Below are 19,390 nucleotides of genomic sequence, written 5' to 3'. Positions count from 1 at the left end.
TGGCTGCTAGATGGAGCCCTGTGGGAGTGTAGAGGAGGATTACCTTTGCTGGAGAAGTAACTGATAGCACCCTTGACAGTGGGTTTTAGGGGATCAAGTTGTTTAGGGATGCAATAAGGAAAAAATGTCTTCCACTTTGCTGTGTATAAGGCTCGTGTAATAGGCTTGGAGGACTTCCGGAAGATGTCCATGCATTCTTTTGGACTATGTCGGTAACTAAATTTTAAGACCTAAGGTGTCAGTCCGCTAGAGTGAGCTGTTTGGGTCTGGATGTCTGATTTGGCTTTGGCTCCTGGTGAGAAGGACCAGCCTGGTGTGGAGCGTCTTGTGGGGTCTGATTGACATCTCCAAGGACAGCGGAACCCAGGGCTGTCTTGCACAGATGTGGGCTACGAGGATGAGAGTGAGAGGTTTGCTGCATCTTCCAAACTATGAATGGAAGGAATAGGAGAGGCGGGAAAGCACTAGTAAAGATCCTTGACTTCCTAATCTATATTGCATGGTCTGTGGGTGTGGGTACCTGGAGGAAAAGTTTATGCATTTTGCTAATTCAGTGTAGGTGAATAGGCCTCTATCCGGAGTGCCCCAACACTGAAAATGATGGAGTAGGACTTGCTGGTGGAGTTCACACTCATGAACTTTTTGATAGGTCCTGCTGAGCATATTGGCCAGGTTGTAGTCCACCCACCAGAATATTCTCCCCCATGAAATGAATGTGGTGGTAGAGTGTTCAACGATATGTCCTTTGTTCCAGCAGTGATAGGTGGGAGGAAAGTGGGTACTGCCCTATTTTGTAGGTAGCATATGGCTGTCAGGATGTCTGTTTTGATTAGCACTACCTTGCCCTGAATGACAGGAAGTTAGACTTTCAGGACAATATGTATCGCAGGGAGCTTGAGGTAACTGATGATGTGCTACTGAGCTTGTGGTAACTGATGTAGAGGTATCAGATGTAGTGGCCCACACAGCTTCTATAGTCCTGTGGTCTATGTGCATCCCCCAGCTGTCTTGACATGCGTCTGTGGTGATGGTCACTTGCTGAATGTGGGTTCTAGGAAGGGCCTACCCTGCAACATATTGTCACTGTTCCACCACTGCTGAGAGCGCTGGCATTCAACAAAACTAAATCTTCCCATTAATCCTCTTCTTGTGACCATTGAGTGGAACACATGTAGAACCTTGGTGGGATATTATGGTAATGCAGGAAGCCATCAAACCCAGTAGGCACACACATTCTGACTGGAAGTTGATGATTTGGCTGAACAAGAGATAAGAGATGCTGGAAGGGCAGCACCCTCCGTGGACTGGGGTAGGCTCTGCTTGTAACTGAGTTTAGTATTGCCCCTAAAAGGGCTGGACTTGAAGGGGTTTAATATGGGATCTGGTAGCATTGATCATGAACCAAAGGCTGTATAGATGCAAAATGACAACCTGGGTATTCTAAAGGCAGTGGTACTTGCTTAGTAGGTGAAAACATGGGCATCCTTTCCTCCATTCCTTAGATGGGCAGCTACTGGCTCTAGGCTCTTTGCTGAGACCCTTGGAGCAGTGATTAAGCCAAAAGGAAGCACCTTTGTATTTATAGTGATGGACACTAACAATTGAAGCAGAGTTAGCACAGGTGGGCTGGATAGATGGAGATGTGGAAGTAGGCATCCTTAAGGTCTAATACCATTCTGCAATTGCCTTATTGAAGCAGGGGCATGTCATCAGGGGATTAAGGTCGGCAAAAAAAGGAAAGGCGGAATTGTAAAAATCTTAACTTGGAGGGAACTTTGGTTTTAAAATTGTACTTTTAGCTAAAGACTTTCATTTTTTAACCTTTTACCCTAAGCCTCACTTTTAAATCCTTGATTGGCTCATCTGCTCCATTTTTCTGTCAGCACGTAGTTGCTTTTATTTTTAAAATCGCGTACACTTGTATATTTACACTTGCACTTTGAACTTACTGCAGCGTTTCCGGTACGTCACTGCATCTCCGTTGCCGTTTGCACCGAGAAACGCTGTTTAACCACGCTCCCTCTCACCTAGGCCACCACCACATCCAGTAGGATAGTGGGTCGGTGGCAGGAGTTTGTCTGACTATTTAAAAAAGATGTATCACCGGACGCGCAACAGACGCGAGCAGCAGGCGCACCGGCGGAGTGCCAAATGCAAGCCTGTCTGCGCCCGTCCGCACAGCGGCCATCACCTGGCATGCTGCTGGTTTTAAGCCAGGCGTGCTGATCTTGTCCACGTCGTTAAGGAAACCGGACATCCATGGTAAATGTGATACTCATTTACAAATCAATAATGTTGCAGGTCCTATAACCTGTATTATCTGCAATGCTGAGTTACCCTTTATTGACCCGGAGCACACAGTACGCGGAAAGGGAAACGATCACACTCCTGGTAAACTACGTTAAAAGGGGGACGGATTAATGCCCGTTCTATGGTTAAACATGCACTGGATATTAGAGAGCTAATTATGGAAAAGGAATTAGATTTTATGTGTATAACTGAAACCTGGCTTAATGATAAGTGCAACCCAGCCATTGTAGCTGCACTGCCCCCCCAACTACACAATTTGTATGAAGGCTAGAGGAACAGAAGGGGGTGCTGGCTATCATTTACAGGGACACATTACAATGTAAAAACTTGAGCTACACTCTCTCAAGGGACTAGGAAGCCTCGGCTTCTGCTTCACAATAAACCCCTCTCTCTCGTTTTCCGGAGCACTTGTCTATCGCCCACCCGGCTCAAGTACCACTTTTTTAGAAACACTAGGAGAAACGCTTAGCCACTACCTGCTTAAATATGCTAATTTCACCATTCTTGGTGACTTTAATCTCCACTTGGAAAATGGCAGCGAACCAGGGTGTCACCTTTGGGTCACAAGAATGGAAGGAGCCAACACTGGAGGGCGACGTTTGACCTCTTTTTATTGAGTTTCTACACAATACGTTCGTGAAAATCAAGAAACAATAAGGGTCCAGGATCCTTCCTTTGTGGTCTCGGCTTCAGTCTCTGGGGCGGAGGTCCGGGGTTTTCCAGGGCATGTAAGGCAAACAAAAAGACAACGAGGCTTTTAGGGACGGGTCACTTTGTATAGAAGTGCAAGGGAGGGGGAGTGAGGGAATAGCCAGAGCCACCACCAACAGCAACGTACTCCCGTGAACTGTGCTCAAGAACTGCGGTGCCAAGGCGCTCCCTCCCGTCTCCTACCCGGTCCGCCCTTCTTAATCCTAAACAGCGAACCCAAACGAGCACGCACCTGGAGAAGCCACGCGTCCTCCTTCGCGTGGCTGGGCGATTCGCGGTACCGTTGGCCTCCTGGCGATTCAGTTGCCGGTGTCTGCTTCTCCTCCGGTTCTGTCCTGACGTCTTCTCCACACCCTGTGTCGGGTCTCGCGAAGAGCTCCGCCGTCTTGGTCTCGGCTCCCTCTTCCGTCGCGTTGGTCTCGGCTTCCCTGCTCCAGCTCGCGTTGATCTCCTGGCGTTTCACGTCTCCTTCCCACGAGGACTCTTCCAGTGCCACCCGAGACATGGCGTCTTCCTGGTCCTCCCTCAAATGACGAGAGGTCGAACCGGATAGGCCCACAAAGTCAGGTGGTCCAGAGGCGAGGCCGTCACCAAGAAAGCAAGTGCTGTTCTTAAAGGGCCCGTAGCAGTCCGCCTGTAGGTAAGACGGAGAATCAGTTATCTCAGTCTGGGCCGAGCAAGGGACCACCTGACACATTCTCCCCCCCCTCCCCCCCCAGACTTTTCCCGTTCGGGGGAAAGGGGATAACGGGACAAATAGTCAGCATTTGTCTGAGCAGAGCCTCTCTCCGGTGACACTTAAAAATCATAGGGTTGCAAAGACAAGAACCAACGGAGGATACGATCATTTCGTCCTTTATTCCGTTGCAACCACTGTAAAGGGGCATGATCTGAAAATAGCGTAAAATGCCGACCGTCTAGGTAATAGCGAAGCTTTTCAATGCTCCATTTAACAGCCAGGCATTCTTTTTCTATCGTGGGGTAGGCAGTCTCCCTAGGGAACAGTTTCCTGCTCAAGTACAGGATGGGTCTTTCCCTCCCTTCCTTATCATGCTGTGATAAGACAGCGCCCAGCCCAACCCCTGAGGCGTCAGTCTGTAAATAGAAAGGTTTGTCAAAGTCGGGTGTTATCAGAACCGGGGACGAGGAGAGGACATCTTTCAGGGCCTGAAAAGTAGCCTGGGCTTGAGAAGAAGGTCGTTTAAACTGGGTGGAAGTAGCAGTTTTCTTCAACAGATCTGTCAAAGGGGCTGAGAGGGATGCAAAGTGAGGGATGAAACGTCGGTAGTACCCAACCAAGCCAAGAAAGGCCCGGAGGTCCCGCCTGTTACTGGGAAAAGTTTGGCATTGAATGGCTTTTACCTTCTCTTGTTGGGGATGCAACTGACCGTTACCCAGTATGTACCCTAGGTATTTGACTTGAGAAAAGGCTAGGCGTGACTTTTTGGAATTTATGTGTAGACCCGCCTTCTCTAATGCCTCTAGGACCTGTCCCAAATGCTGTAGATGGATCTGCCAGTCTGGACTGTGAATGACTATATCATCCAAGTAAGCCGCAGAAAACTGGCGGTAGGGGGCTAACACTGTGTCCATAAGACGTTGGAATGTAGCAGGAGCCCCATGCAGGCCAAAGGGTAAGACAGTAAAATGAAAGCGACCGTCCGGTGTGGTGAATGCGGTCTTTTCCTGATCTTCTGGGGAAAGGGGCACCTGCCAGTATCCTTTGGTGAGGTCAATGGTTGTTATGAATTGAGCCTCACCAAGGCGTTTTATCATTTCATCCACTCTTGGCAAAGGATACCCATCTTGTTTGGAGACCTTATTTACAGCTCTGAAGTCAATACAAAACCTCTTGCTTCCATCTGGTTTTGGGACTAGTACCACTGGAGAAGACCAGTTGCTCTTAGATGGTACTATGATCCCTGCCTCTAACATTTTCTGTACCTCCTCCTTTATCAGTGCCAGTCGGGCTTCGGGGACTCGATAAGGTTTTTGTTTTATAGTTACCCCTGGAGTGGTTGGAATGTGATGTTCAGCTAAGGTGGTTCGACCTGGCTGATCTGAAAAAATGGACTGATGTCTTAACAACAAGTCCTTCAGTTCCTTCTTTCTGGGTTCGGGAAGGTCGGGGTTCACGACGGTATGGTCGATAGTATGTGCTGGAGTGGTAGCTAATGAGATTGCTATGGGGGTTTTAGGAGGAGGACCCAGCCACTTCTTCAATATATTAATGTGGTAAATCTGGGTTCGTGAAGGAGACAATTTCAGGGCATAAGTAGTCCTACCTATTTTCCTTACTACCTGAAACGGACCTTGCCACTCCTTACGGAGTTTGTGTGTAGAAGTAGGAAGAAGAACAAGAGCCCAGTCTCCCAGGGTCAATTCTCTCCACTTCTTACCTTTATCATAAAAGGTCTTTTGTTTCCCTTGTGCTTTCTCTAGTGTTTCATAGGACAACGTCCTTAACTTGTGTAACCTCGTTTTTAACTGTTGGGAGTAGTCTAACAACTCCTCAGCGTCTTGGGACCCTGTCTTCTCCCAACTGTCTCTGGTTATTTCTAACAGTGTACGGGGTTTCCTCCCAAATAGCAACTCGAAGGGTGAAGTGCCTAGACTACTTTGGTACTGGCTTCTTAGTACATAAAGGGCCAACGGAAGTAGTTGATCCCACTGTTTGCCATCTCCCGACAACAGTTTTTTAAGGTGGTCTTTATCAAACCGTTGTATCGTTCTACTAGGCCATCGGTTTGTGGATGGTATACCGAAGTGCGTAGATGTTTCACATTTAGTAGAGCACATACTTGCTTCATGAGACGCGACACGAACTGTGTTCCCTGATCTGTGATAAGATCCTTGGGGAATCCCATTCTAGCAAACAATTCAACCAGTTTTTGAGAAAAAAAGGAAACGCCTCAGGGTACCGTGTCGCATAATCAACGACCACCATGACATATTGATAGCCCCTGTGTGACTTTGGTAAAGGCCCTATGATATCTACTCCTATTCTTTCAAAAGGTTTCCCTATGATCGGAAGAGGGACAAGAGGGACTTTAGGAGGAATGTAAGGATTTCTTTTTTGACAAATCTGGCATTCCTGACAGTATTTCTTGACTTGAGCATACACCCTGGGCCAATAGAAATGCTCTATGATGGAATTAGTCGTCTTCTCTGCACCAGAATGACCCGCCAAAAGGTGAGCATGGGCATAGAACATTACTTGTTCGCGAAACACGGTTGGTACTATTAGCTGTGGAGTGGCCTGGTCTTGTCCTGCTCTGTATAAGAGGCCGTTTTGCTCAATAAAACAGGGATAGGTTACTTGTTTCTGACCTTTGTTATCCTGTGCATTCTGCCAAGCAGTTGCCAGGGAAGCGTCATTTAACTGACCCGCCCGGAAGTTAGAGTCGGTGGACCAGGGTTCTTCTGTTAACAATCCCTCCCGGACCTTACTATTACCCTGCTTTCCTAAGACTTCCGACATAAGGGTGGAAAACCACTTATTGTCAGTCCCTATAATAAGGGGTTCAGGTAAGTCTGGGAGAACTCCTAACTCGCACTGTAATTGTGTACCCTTCTCTGTTGTTAGGGTGACCTGGGCTAGAGGGTAAGTACGCACATCCCCGTGTACAGATTTAATCCGCACAGTACGGTCCAAAAGTACAGAGGAAGCGGACAATGTACTGTTCTTTACCACGGAATGGCGACAACCTGAGTCCAACAATGCCCGGGTTTTCTTATTGTCTAGGAGGACACTTACATAAAACGCTGGTCCTGTCTCTTGGGCATACAGGATGGCACGAGTAGCATACCCAACCTCCATGGGTTCTTCTTCTTTCTTTTTGCGGCAGTACCTTGCGATATGTCCCCATTCACCGCACTCATAGCATTGTGGACCCGTAAGGACTGGCGGCTCTACTTTCAAAGGTCTAGACTTGACAGGAGGGAGCTCATTTTGAGTTTTAAACAGCTTTTTGTCAGTTTTTATGGGTTTTTTATTGGCAACAGGTTTTTCTGGTTCTCGGAAAACAGGCTTGGTTTGAGCACGAGCGTATGAATTACCCATTTCAATGGCATGATCTAAAGTTAACCCTGCATGCTGTCTGAGCCACCGCTGAGTACCATAGGGCAGTGCCTTAAGAAATTGTTCCAAGTAGATTTTGTTCACGACACTGTCCATATCACCCTCTTGTGGTTTCAACCGCATGTCTGCCGCATCTTTCAACTTGTAAAAAAGAGTCTTAGGAGCGTCATTTGGGGATCCTCTTTCTTGTCTGAACCGTATTCTGTGGGTCTCATCGTCTACCCCCAGTCTGTCTAGCACTATTTGCTTCACATGTCCATAGGCGGCTGTACCATCCTTATTGGCCAGCTGGTATGCGGCCTGTGCTTCCCCAGTTAGTAGAGGTGCCAGGTAGAAGGGCCATCTTTCACCTGGCCAGGCACTAGCCCTAGACGCCCTTTCAAAATTCAAAAAGAAGGAAACAGGGTCATTTCCTGCAACATACTTCTGGAGGGGTACCACTGCGCCAGGAGGGTGTGCGGCTCGACTTTGTCCTAAAGCAGCCAATAGTTGCGTTTGCCCTTCTGCAAGTTTAGTAAGATGATCAGACTGTTGTTGTATAGCGGCAGTGAACGTAGCTCTATCGCTGTCTGCTTGCTCATTCGACCTCCCAATTGCCCACTCCAGTTTGGACTGTCCTTCACTCATTTGATTTAACAAGGCCTCCATCTTGTATTGTCAGATGGAAAGCTCCTGGCTGGCTCCCCACTTGTCACCTTTGGGTCACAAGAATGGAAGGAGCCAACACTGGAGGGCGACGTTTGACCTCTTTTTATTGAGTTTCTACACAATATGTTCGTGAAAATCAAGAAACAATAAGGGTCCAGGATCCTTCCTTTGTGGTCTCGGCTTCAGTCTATGGGGCGGAGGTCCGGGGTTTTCCAGGGCATGTAAGGGAAACAAAAAGACAAAAAGGCTTTTAGGGACGGGTCACTTTGTATAGAAGTGCAAGGGAGGGGGAGTGAGGGAATAGCCAGAACCACCACCAACAGCAACGTACTCCTGTGAACTGTGCTCAAGAACTGCGGTGCCAAGGCGCTCCCTCCAGTCTACTACCCGGTCCCGCCCTTCTTAATCCTAAACAGCGAACCCAAACGAGCGCGCACCTGGAGAAGCCACGCATCCTCCTTCGCGTGGCTGGGCGATTCGCGGTACCATTGGCCTCCTGGCGATTCAGTTGCCGGTGTCTGCTTCTCCTCCGGTTCTGTCCTGACGTCTTCTCCACACCCTGTGTCGGGTCTCGTGAAGGGCTCTGCCGTCTTGGTCTCGGCTCCCGCTTCCGTCGCGTTGGTCTCGGCTTCCCTGCTCCAGCTTGCGTTGATCTCCTGGCGTTTCACGTCTCCTTCCCACGAGGACTCTTCCAGTGCCACCCGAGGCACGGCGTCTTCCTGGTCCTCCCTCAAATGACGAGAGGTCGAACCGGATAGGCCCACAAAGTCAGGTGGTCCAGAGGTGAGGCCGTCACCAAGAAAGCAAGGGCTGTTCTTAAAGGGCCCGTAGCAGTCCGCCTGTAGGTAAGACGGAGAATCAGTTATCTCAGTCTGGGCCGAGCAAGGGACCCCCTGACACAGGGGTAGCTACCTTTAGGGAAATAACCAAACCACTTGGACTATGCCAACTAGTAGGATCATCGACAAATACAGCAGGGCATACACTTGATGGGGTGTGTACTAATATTTCCCTCCTATCTACGGACCCTCCTATAAACCAGATATGGTCAGACCATAACTTCATTGCTCTGAAAATCATAATTACTAATACCACTTTTTATAGCCAAGAAGTCTGTTGTGATACAACCCAGGCGTAAGTGGTCTCAACTGGCCTCCAACCCAAAGCTGGCCAAAATTGCACAAGATAGTACCCCAGCAAATATTGGGGACTGTACTGATGTCTCATCACTTTCATACATGGATGATGTCATTAAGTGACAAATGAATTCCTCTTAAACCTCCCAGGAAGATAAGCCAAGCTAAATTGCTCAAAGAGCCCTGGTTCACTCCAGATTTAGCTAAACAATGCCTCCAATGCAAGCAGTCAGAACGCAGATGAAGAAGGGCTTATGACCCTGTAGACCGACAAACCTTCAAAACAAGCAGGAAACTATACCTGAAGGCCACCAAACTAGCAAAACAAAATTATTTCCACAACAAAATAGTGGAAGCCATTAATGAACAAAAATTGATTTTTGCGATTGTAAAATCTTTTAATGATCCTAGAGTACTGCATAAAGAACCCCCCCCTCCCAGACCCTATGCAGTGAAATTGCAAACTATTTTTATGACAAGATAAAGACCATTCAAAAGGATTTTCGAACAGTTATGACACCAGACTCCGACACTAACCAGGAGCTGGACCCTGCAGAAAGTAGGCCCAATATGCAAGTTTTCCAACCAGTCTCATTAGTGGACACATGGTCAGCAACCGCAGCCTGTAAATCAGGCTCTCCACTGGATGCCTGCCCCCCAATGATTTTATACCAAATGTTGCACATAGTCAACCCAGTGATTAACCATATTGTAAATTCATCATTACGACTGGTATAGTCCCTCATGACTGGAAACTTGCATAGTGAAACCCTGAAGAAAAAAAAAAGCAAAATGTAGACATCCCAAACCTATCGAATCTCCGTACGTATCTTTGTTACCAATCCTGGGGAAGATTACGGAAAGATTTGTCTACAAATAGCTTTCTAAATTCTTCGAAACCTTTAAGCTATTCCATCCACGCCAATCAGGATTTCGCCCAAACCATTCCACAGAGTCCCCCCCTATTAGAAATATCAGACACATTGAAATTCATCGCAAACAAAAGAAGGAAAGCAGTACTGATCCTGCTTGATTTGTCTGCGGCATTTGACACTATCTTCCATGAGATAATTCTGGCACGAATAAAATAAAGTGGTATTTCAAATACCATCCTGACATGGATCAAGTCCTTTTTGACCAACCTCATGCAAAGCGGTCTCATGGGCACTCCTCCCTTAGCCCGCTTCTATTCAATATATATATGACCCCCTCATCTCCCTTATCTCGTCATTTGGGATTGAAGTTACACCTATGCAGACGACACCCAGTTGATCTTGTCTTTAGACAAATACTCTATCGGCAGAAGCAAACTTCAAGCTTTGCTTCTCAGCAGTTTTCCAAGGAATGAAGGCTAATCATCTTCGCTGCAATACAGCCAAGACAGAGATTCTACTGATGGGGAAAGATAACCACTTCCAACCCCGGATCTGGTGGCTGGATGAAGCCATAGCTCCTCCGGCTATGGTTGATGCTGCAAAAAATCTGGGAGTAGTATTTGATGCTCCCCTTTCTTTCAAACCTCATGTACTAAAAGTGGCAGTAACCTGTTTTGGTCTAATTAAAACGCTAAAAAAGAACTTTGATTTAATCCCCTTAACTGCTAGGAAAACAGTGGCAGTGGCATTGATTCTCACGCTTGGACTACTGTAACAGCCTTCTGGCAGAGATCAATAAATTTACTCTGAAGAGATTACAGGTGGACCAGCTGCCCTAAAAGCTCTCCACTGGCTCCCTTACACAAGGGTATTTTATTTAAAATCCTCGTAATCACCTATAGAGCAGCACACAAACAGGGCCCGACCTACCTGTCAGCAAGATTCACTCCCAATACCCCAAGCAGGACCCTCAGATCTTCCTCAGCGCATCTTCTTAAAATCCCCCACTACAGATGCAAAACCAAAGGAGGAAAATCAGTTACGGTCTTAGGATCCAGAGTAAGGAACCTTTTACCAGTCAAACTGAGATGCCTTGAAACAGAACAACAGTTTAGGAAGGACTTAAAGACCTGGATCTTTGGAATATCAGTTATTCTCTCATATAGGGCCCTCCTCCTTCACCATGTCTGATCTGATCTGGATAGCGCCAGGATGCTCCTTTTGGAGCGACAGTATGCGCTTTATAAGTTCATATTCAATTCAAATCAATCCTGCAGTATCATCATATGGAAGTGTTCGTCAAGAATGTAGAGGTTTAGGGGCCTGAGGTCCAGAATGGACCTGAGGGAGCCGTCCTTTGGGATGAGGAAGTCAATAAAATAAACCCCTTGCTCCTACTGCCACCTTCTTACCTGCAGCATCCAGCTTTTTACGCTTTCTATTGGTTGGGGGAGCATCGCCCGTGGCCTGAGCGGACAATCTGCTTAAATGATGTATGTACGACAAGGGAATGTGGTGGGCCATGACCCTCAATGTAGGCTGGGACATTAGTAGAAGGCTTATGTCTTTTTTACCAGTGGTGTTACCACTCTGGCTTTAGCTAACAGCTTAGTGGTACTGGGCTGATTTTAGCATGCCATTTAACACACAGAAGAACTGTACAGTTCTCTCCAACTTGGCCAGTGTCTCCACGAGAAAGTAATCTTTCTCATGGAGTTAATGCATGTCCATTTTGTGAAAGGTGTCTGCCCACTGGATCACCTTTTGATAGGCTGTGGTGTTGTACTGAGGTGATGCGCTTAGAGGACAATGATCCAAGTCTGTATCCCCGGAGCATTCACATCATAGTCGCCTCAAGGGTCATCTGTGGGTACTGGTTCAAACGGTGCCTGATAAGGGTCGGTAGGGCTGAAGGTGCTGCTTCCCATTAAGAGGAGTGAGTGTCGAGGCAATTGAAGTGGTGCTAAAGGAAGTGGTGGTTAATAATGGGGGGGGGGGGGAGGGCGGGGAGCCCAAACGGTTCTTCCTAAACATAGAACTGGTTGTTTCTCCAAAGAAATTGAGGGGTCATTGGAGGCTTGATGTTGCATCTTTGGATGGGCCCACCTTCTCGCTCGCTCTCATCGAGAATGAAGGGTCTTCTTCAAGCGGAAGGTGAGACAGGCCTTGCACAAGGTGATATTGTGATCGAGGGGAGAGACAAAGGTCACACACTTTGTGGTGATCAGACCACGGATATTTAGCATAGCACTGGATATAGAATTGGAATGGCACCTGTCCCAGCACTATGAGGGCATTTTTTGCAGAGAAATCATCGATGACTAGGGACTAATGGTCAGGAGTCGACGGATAAGTCAGTCTCCAGAGGTTGTGGAATGCAGATGATGATGGCCCAAGCAGAAGCATGCAGAAGCATGCAAACTATGAGCCCTGGTAGTACACTTCTGAATTCGATGATAAGAAAACAAAAACAAACATGGAGCTGCTGCCCACATGCATTGCCATATACGGGAGGCGCTACAGTGCATCTCTTTACTCAAAAGACTTTATCTAAAGAAAATTAACTTGTAAAGGTCTATGTCCAACACTAGAAGGCAAGAGTATGCAGACCATGTGCATTAACAGCAACACATGCTACAAATACATATTTCTCTAAATACCTGAATTGTGCTTGATTTCAGACTTTGTCGGTCATATCACTCATACTGTAAAATTATTTTTTTTCAAGATATTTGCTCATGATGTACCCATCTATTTACCTCGGAGATATCTTCAACAGGATTGTCTCACACTCAAAGACAACAGTTCTAACACAATCATGTAATACGATCAGACAAAGACTTCAATAATCAGCATTCTTGCACAGCGATGAAATACATTCACACACTAAAATCATTCAGGCTAGTATTGTATGTTCTGAGTAATCAATTGCCTCTTACAAGCTAAATGTATACAAGATGAAAGTATCAGCAAATGTCTAGCATCCAAGCACTCAGACAGAATAATAATAATTTATAGCTGTGGCACAGAGCCATGAATTTGTTTAAAGCATTGTAACTGAAGATGATAAACTTCACCATGGGCAAGTTTACCAAACATTTCAGTAACTGGGACCCTCCAATTAAATATCTCAAAACCAGCAATTCTATGTGGTGAGTGTGTTTCAATAGAATAACAGCTTGATTTGAAATCATCATCTTGATGCTCAATGCATTTTGACATTAGCATGCCAAACAATTCTACTTTTTCCATTGAAAACCTACCAATGCATCCTTGGGAGGAGGTTATGTCCAAAAAAACCTGTGAATCTGAAAGCGACAGTTTACAAAAACAAATAATATTTTGCAACGTATCCCAAGCATGCAAAGCAATATTCAAAACCTTTATTTGCTATACTGCTCTCCCCTGAGGCGGAAGCCGGGGGATCTCTCACTTTTCTTTATTTTAATAAGTACGCTTGCCGAGCTCGTGTTTGTCCGCGCTAAGGACCTACACTTTGTGTTTTTTTAAATACATTTCTGGATGACAGAATTTTGTTTTTGCTCACTGTGAGGGACGCGCGGTGCAAAGCGCGATCACTGCAGTCACAACAGCGCTGCCTTTCTCGGTCGCGATCACGTGACCTGACCTGACCCACCTCATCCGCCATCTTGAGGAGGTAAGGGCTACGCTCTAGTCCACCAGCCCTCCCGCCCTCTTAGACTACTTAAGGGGCGACTTTTGATCTATCAGGCAAACCTTTATTTGCTATACTGCTCTCCCCTGAGGCGGAAGCCGGGGGATCTCTCACTTTTCTTTATTTTAATAATTACGCTTGCCGAGCTCGTGTTTGTCCGCGCTAAGGACCTACACTTTGTGTTTTTTTAAATACATTTCTGGATGACAGAATTTTGTTTTTACTCACTGTGAGGGACGCGCGGTGCAAAGCGCGATCACTGCAGTCACAACAGCGCTGCCTTTCTCGGTCGCGATCACGTGACCTGACCTGACCCACCTCATCCGCCATCTTGAGGAGGTAAGGGCTACGCTCTAGTCCACCAGCCCTCCCGGCCTCACCGCCCCCTGGATGCATAAAACAGGAAGCTCATCCCGTCCGCGCAGCGGACGGGCGCAGAGGGCGCGCCGGCGGCGCGCCGGAGGCGCGCCAGAGGCAAGCCCGTCTGCGCCCGTCCGCGCCGGGACCGGGCCCAGGGCCACAACCCCTGCCCAAAAATTGTCAGGAGCCTATATGAAGTACTCCAGTCAAAGCTTATTTGCACTTCGGCCACCTACCAGGGCCAATTGCTTAAACATCAAACCCCTCAGAGATCCACAAGGATCTTGCCACCTCCTGCCCCCACTGTAATGGCACTATTCCACTAATACTCCCTGATATTAATGTCACTACAACAAAACAGGATGTGGGAGCTGCTATTTCCATAGCCCTTATAAATGCGCGCTCACTCGGTAAGCACAGGCAGGAAATCTTTGATCTTATAACTGACTTTAAATTAGATGTACTGTTTATCACCGAAACTTGGACTGATGATACATCACAGCCAGACCTAGTCATCGCAGTTCCACAGGCATACAAAGCTTACTGTCAGGATAGGCCCAAACAAAGAGGGGGCGGGTTGGCCATAATTGCCAGAGATTCGTATTCCGTCAGAACGACCCCCATTCCGTCAACCTCCTGTGAGGCCATGCAATTTGCCATCAACGCTTCCCCTTTGTTTAATTTCAAGGGAATACTAATATATCGCCCTCCAGGATCCAAGACGGCCTTCCTATCCAGTATTAACACCATGATGGAATCCGTAGCCACGGAAAGTGCCTTTACGGTTCTAGGCGACCTAAACTTTCACTTAGATCTAGGTCACCTTACTGACTCTGCCGCCCTCATCTCGGACCTAGAAACCCTAGGGCTAGAACAACGTGTTACGTCCTCCACCCACCAAGCGGGCCATATCTTGGACCCCATTTTTTCTAACCTAGAAGGCCTGCAAATTACCAACATCTTGCCTATGCCTTGGACAGACCATTTTGCAATTTTTGCAAACATAGCCATTAATAATCATTGCAGTACCAATCCACGCCCCATGCCCAAACAATCTTTTAAAGACTGGAAAAACATAAATCACGATGATCTGCAACTTATACTGGAACAAACCCGCCCTACGTTTGCCTCAGATCCCAACCTAGCTCTCCAGCAATTCTACGATTGGCTGGGCCAGGCTACAAACCAATCAGCCCCTTCCAAAGAACATTCCAGAAACAGATCCAAACCTACTGCCCCCTGGTACAATGAACAACTAAGGGCACAAAAACAGACTAATCGTAGCAAGGAAAGAATATGGAGAAAAGACTATGATACAGCCAGTAAAGTAGCCTACAAGGAAGCCCTGGCACTTTACAAAGCCATGATAGCGAAAGCAAAAAAAGAATACTATAGTGATCAAATTGAGAAAGCTAAGAATTCTAGCAAACAACTTTTTCAAATCACTAAAGCACTATCAGGTAATTCCCCCGACCTCACTCCCCCTCCGTCGCAACTTTTCTGTGATTCTCTCGCCTCCTTTTTTTTCACCAAAGTAGACGATATTTACCAGGCTTTTTCCACCAAATCACCTCTAAGTATAATCACATCTATTACCTCTTCTCCAGCTAATATGTTCCACAGCTTCCAACCGGTCACCCCATACCAAATAAAAACCACACTTTCCACTATTAAATCAGGATCACCTCTGGACCCCTGCCCTCTTTCCGTACTCCGACCGATAATGGACTCTATCATACCGGCACTCACGCAGGTTTGCAATTCAATTCTCTTGTCAGGTAACTACCCGGATCCCCTCAAAAACACTTTATTAAAACCCTTGTTAAAAAAACCCTCTCTGGATAAAAGTGAGCTAAAAAACTATCGCCCCATCGCCAGCCTCCCCTTCATGGCGAAGGTGATTGAAAAAATTATGAACACCCAGATTTCCGAACTTACAGAAAGACATCAGCTCCTAGACAACACGCAGTTTGGGTTCAGGAAACACCATGGGACAGAGACAGCCCTGATCAAAGCCGCCGATGATATCAGGGTAATCAGGGGCCAAGGAGGCACCGCCATCCTGGTTCTGCTAGATTTATCGGCGGCCTTCGACACGGTCGACCACAACACCTTGGTCGACCGTGTCCAGGGATTTGGCATCTGTCATACTGCCATAGACTTAATTGCGTCCTTCCTTGCCAAAAGAACGCAGGCTGTCATTCTAGGACCCTTTCAATCGGCCCAACTCTCTGCTCCATGTGGAGTACCTCAACGCTCATCCCTGAGTCCGACACTTTTCAACATTTACGTGTCGGACCTTGCTAAGACCATCAAAGCACATGGGATGAGCCTAACCTCTTACGCCGACGACACCCAACTAGTGTTGGCAATCAAAGGGGATGGAGAGCAAGTTGCCGAAAAATTTAAGAAAGGGCTCCTAGATATAGGAGAATGGATGGCAACCAACTGTCTAAAGCTAAATTCGGAAAAAACCGAGGTACTCATCTTTGGGCCACTCCTACCAGCCTGGCCAACTAGTTGGTGGCCAGAGACCTTCGGTACCCCTCCCATTCCTACCACCAAGGCCAGGAACCTCGGAGTCATCTTCGATGACGGTCTAATCTTCATGGACCACGCCAAAAAAACGGTGTCCACGGCACACTTGAAATTAAAAATGATCCGGAAAATACGCCCTTTCCTCCCTGACTCTGCCATAAAGACACTTGTCACTGCCCTCGTCCTCTCATCCTTGGACTATTGTAATGGGCTATTCCTTAATGCTCAAACTAGAGTAATTACTAAACTCCAAACGGTACAAAGCGCGGCGGCACGTCTGCTCTCCGGCAAGACAAAATTTGAATCCATTTCCAAAAATATAAAGGATCTTCACTGGCTCACTGTACAAAAAAGAATTCACTTCAAATCCCTCTGTATTGTGTTCAAAGCAGTTAACAATCAAGGACCACACTTCCTAAAAGATCAACTACAACACTACAAACCCACCAGAGCTCTACGATCAGCCACTCTCAATCAACTGGTCGTCCCCCGCACCAAAACGGTCACCTGGGGTGACCACCGCTTTTTGGTGGCGGCCCCCAGACTTTGGAACACCCTGCCTCTTAACATCAGGCAAAGTGCCACGCTCCTTCAGTTCCGTAAACTCTTGAAAACTTGGCTGTTCACTCAATAATCATCTTCTTTTCACAGTCCGTTTTTATTTAACTGGTTCACAAGCTCACAGTTCACATTCAAATAAATGGTTCATTAGCGCCAAGACGCCCACGGGTATATGCAGCGCTCTATAAATATTAAAAATAAATAAAATAAATAAATTCAAGGCAGATCCATTCAAACTGCGTCCTAATCGCTTCACTCTTCTGGTGTGAGGTCACACAACAAGGCTGCCCCTAAGGTCTGCACTGAGTAGGTACCTCTGACATGTTTATTCCTGATCCAAAGTGATGGTATGCAAAGGAATCTGACAATGACATTGAATCAATGCAGTATTGGATTCTGGATGACATCGCTGGGTATCTCCCATTTTTAAATAAAGGAAATATCACTGATGAGGCAACCAGATTGCAATCTGGTATGGAAACCTCATGAAACAGTAGCACTCCGCAAAAGAGGACAGTCACACATTGAAGATTTCTGCAGTTAGTAAACACACAAAGACAACATCAAGACTTGGCAGTCTACAGCGGAAAAATGAACAGACAGACTCATATTACAAATAAACGTGGCAGACACAAGAGAGGACATGACACACTAACTGATACACTAATGGACCCAAGACAAGACATGGAACTCCCTCCCCACCCACCTCCGCCTGACCCAGGACCACCTCACCTTCAGGAAGCAACTCAAGACCTGGCTGTTCGAGCAGTAGCGGACCCCCCCAGCGCCTTGAGACCCTCTGGGTGAGTAGCGCGCTATATAAATGCGATGATTGATTGATTGATTGACCCATCCACCAACACAATTAGCAGACATACACTGATAATATAAGATGACAAACACATTGTTGGCATACGTTCTGAAAGACACAGTAATGGCAACATATTGCTGGATGAACTGATCATTTCACAAGTTGGTAGACACAATGAGGATTTCACAAGTTGGTAGACACTGGTGACATTACACACTGGAAAACAGACACTGATGACAACACAATTACAAAGTGGGCACATCAGTTTTATTTTGTCCCTAATGCACTTTAGGGCACTAATTTCAGTGTCTACAGAATATAAAGCTTGTATCAGCTGAAAACATTCTTTGCTTTGTTTTCGTATGTTATGCCCTCATTACTCTCTCCAATTTGTTCCTCTTTGTTATTCTACTGTTACATTAAAGACGCATATGGCATGTTTCAGCTTCAACTTTTCAGGAAGAAGCTAGTTAATAGATCATCCAATTCTACCCACCCTTCACCCCCAAGAACCATATAAATACATGCAAAATATTGTATTATACACAGAGATTAAAGAGGATTTAAAATACTATTACACGTCAGATGCATCTAAGCCGGACTCTAGAATATGGCACACAACAGGGTACAGATTGCTTCAAAACCACCATTTTTGTTTAATATCATGCATACCACGTAAGTAATATTGTCATTTGTATACAAAAATACTGGTGCTCAATTATTTGAACTACTTAAAAAAGGAAATTTTGAATTCAGTACGGCGTGCTCTTCTGAAAAAATGTGTATATATACGCATGGTTTTTCTTTGCACATGTGTGAGCGCATCTATACATATATGCCCACACATATGCACCCTTACAGTCATATCTATAGCTAGCTATCTATAGATATGTATCTTTAGATAGATAGATATCCATAATACTCACATACATACATTTATAATCCAGGTCAGCATTTTCTTCTGCACTCTGTGCGGTTAGGCCTGGTTCACCAACACCAAGCAAAGCACAATTAAATCTGGCCTCCCTGGAATGATCTGCTTGGTTTTGTTCATAAATTTACTGTTTTTAAAACTCAACATCCCACTTATTTCCAAAGCCTTTATTGGCCTGAATTATAACTACAAAACTGCACATCAGGGGGGGACCTTGTATAAGCTAAGGTACTGACTAAGTGTGCAGGAAGTTATTGCACAACAATCTGTACGTTGACTGATATAGAGACACCCATTGAGGGCAGTGTTGTATTAGAGCATACTAAAAAAAGAAACAAAAAAAACTAAAGATAATCTTAATCATTGGCCAGCTGAGTTACTTTTCTGCCACGCTGCTGGCAAGGGACCACTAGGAAGCCGGATTCCAAACAAGTGAGGAGCTGTATTGAACTGCATCTATATGTTAACCTCATGAGCTGTCCATTGCCACCTCAACCAATCAAGACATCTGCTTCCTCCTGTGGAGCCTGCCAGTCAAACATACGAAGACAACCCACAGCTTTCCCAATTTTAGATTTTCATTGGATTATCTGCACCCATGACTACTAGTCGCTATTTCTGTGATGGCACCCCGCAAAGGGTGCAACTCTGTCAGGTGTGGTAAACCTGCAAAAAATGTGCCAGCGGGGCAGAATTAAGACAAGTAGTGCCTTTGTCTAAACTTTTTCTGAAGTTTATCTTCCCCTCTA

Source organism: Lissotriton vulgaris, chromosome 5, assembly GCF_964263255.1.
Source record: "Lissotriton vulgaris chromosome 5, aLisVul1.2, whole genome shotgun sequence".
NCBI lineage: Eukaryota > Metazoa > Chordata > Amphibia > Caudata > Salamandridae > Lissotriton > Lissotriton vulgaris.
The sequence above is the reverse complement of the archived record's forward strand: the minus strand, read 5'-3'. Positions refer to the sequence as shown.